The sequence below is a fragment of the Dipodomys spectabilis genome, unplaced genomic scaffold (genome assembly GCF_019054845.1).
Source record: "Dipodomys spectabilis isolate Male_0828 unplaced genomic scaffold, ASM1905484v1 ptg001017l, whole genome shotgun sequence".
Classification (NCBI taxonomy): domain Eukaryota; kingdom Metazoa; phylum Chordata; class Mammalia; order Rodentia; family Heteromyidae; genus Dipodomys; species Dipodomys spectabilis.
In genome coordinates this window covers 12,052-14,426 of record NW_024871694.1, presented here as the reverse complement: position 1 = coordinate 14,426, position 2,375 = coordinate 12,052, and the positions used below count along the sequence as shown (strand labels likewise).

Here is a 2,375-nt window from a genome sequence, read left to right as displayed (position 1 = left end):
CACTCTAAATTCAATATTCATATTGCCCAAGAAATAATAGCATAGCAATTATTCCCCATGATGATTTTTTCTGTCACAATTTGACTTCAGCACAGACTGTGTTGGCGACATTGCGTTATCATGTACATAATTGAGCTTATAAATTGATTTTCAAAGACAGCCAAATTTCTTCTGTCCTACACTTCCATTTTTCTTTTAAAAAAGTACCAAAACATTTAAATATCATCACTTTCTGTCTTTTAAGAATCCAAAAGAGAAATAAATTCACATTTAATTTAATAAATTCACATTTACTTTTAAAGCAAAGTGCTTTAAAAGTAGGAGATGATAATAACAGGCCCCCATGAAGTAAATTTTCTTCTACTTTTAAAATTATTCTGACAGCCTTGTGCTGGTTGGTCACACCTGTAATCTTGTCTACTTGAGATATCTACTCAGGAGGCTGAGATCTGTGGAGAACAATTGGAAGCCAATCAGGGCAAAAAAATATTTGAGATTATTTTTCAAAAATTTTAATGAACTAGCAAAGAGCCAGGAGTGGAGATGTAGCTCATATAATAGCTCACCAATCTAGAGAGGAAAGGCCTAGCAAGACCTTGAAGCCCTGAATTCAAATTCTGATCACACCAACACGTGTGCACTCATGCACAAACACACAGATTTATTCATAATACCTTCATGTCAGTGTTTTGCATTAATTTATTTTTTAATGATATTATATGGGTAAAATAAGGGAAATGAACTCTTCAATCTCAGAACATTTTTATACATTTTTTTATTTTAACAATACTGCACAGAGGGGTTACATTTACATGAGCAAGGTAATGAGTACATTTCTTAACAAGCATTGTTACCTCCTCCTTTGTTTTTCCCCCACCATCCCTTCTCTCCCACCTCCACAAGTACACTCCACTCCTCCTCTCCCCCTCCCCCTGCCTAAATTGTACAATTCATTTTTCAACATAGTGTCTTGTGCATCTCATTGTTACCAAAGGTCAAACCGTATCCCTATTTAAGCATTTTGTTTTTTCCTTCCCCTCCCCAAATTAAAGAAACGTATATACAAGATGTAGGCACACCAACTTCAAATATAGTGAAAAAAGGGGTTATAGCATGGTTGAGGAACATACAAAGAAACAAAAAAATCACATCATATAGTATTTGTATGTTAGAAATAATAACAAGATAGAACCACTTGTGTCCCTATCTTGGGGTTCATTTAGCTTAACATCATCTTATCTGGTCAAATGCACATAGCTTTTGACATTTTATGATAATCCGGGACATATATTAGTTATTGAAAATAAGAGAAACCATGGGACCTATGTTTCTTTGGAGTTGGCTTATTTCACTTAATAAATTTTTTTCCAAGTCTTTCCATTTCCAAACAAATTGGGCGATATCATTCTTTCTGATGGAAGCATAGAATGCAATTGTATATATTTACCACGTTTTCTTGATCCATTCATCTACTGAGGGGCATAGGGGTTGGTTCCATATCTTAGCTATGGTAAATAATGCTGCAATAAACATAGTTGTGCTGGTAGTTTTAGTATGGTCTTGTTTGTGATCCTTTGGGAAAATGAACAAAAGTGGGGTTGCTGGGTCATAGGGGAGCTTTATGTGGAGTCTTTTGAAGAAACTCCATACTGCTTTCCAAAGTGGTTGAACACGTTTACACTCCCACCAAAAATGGAGTAGGGTTCCCTTGTGGCCACATCCCCTCCAGCATCTGTTGTTGTATAAATATGGATTGCCTCATGAATTTGCGAGTCATCCTTGTTCAGGGGCCATGCTAATCTTCTCTGTATCATTTCAATGTTAGTAAATGGGCTACCAGATTAAGCACAGAACATGTTTTTTTTCTGGGGGGTCCGGTCGTGGGGCCTGTACTCTGGGCCTGGGCGCTGTCCCTCAGCTCTTCAGCTCAAGGCTAGCGATAGCTCTACCACTTGAGCCATAGCGCCACTTCCAGCTTTTTTCTTTTTGTTTATGTGCTGCTGAGAAATTGAACCCAGGGACTCAGGCATGCAAGGCAAGCACTCTACCACTGAGCCACCTTCCCAGCCCAAGAACATTTTTTATATAGAAAGTGTAATTGATTTTCTTAAACTAGACAATTCCACAAAAAGTAAGTTCAAAAGAATTGTCATGAAATTTTAGAATCATGCATTTCTTACATAAGCACACATTTTTGATGTTGGCATCATTTGTGGAGGGGAAGGGAAAAATATTTAAATAGGGATACAGGAAAACCAATTGCAGCAACGAAAGGAACTTTACAACTTTGGCATCTCTACTATGCCATACCTGCAGATTGTAATTTGATTGCTTATTTTGAGGTAGTATCACTATGCTGGGCCTGCTTGGACTGT

General features: G+C 37.2%; 1 non-coding gene across 1 annotated transcript; it reads right to left on the bottom strand.

Annotated features, from left to right (window-relative positions):
• Positions 1-1,742: 1,742 nt before the first annotated feature.
• LOC122102923 lies at positions 1,743-1,849 on the bottom strand. The gene has a single exon (XR_006146637.1). It is a non-coding gene; the product is annotated as a U6 spliceosomal RNA (small nuclear RNA).
• Positions 1,850-2,375: the final 526 nt, after the last annotated feature.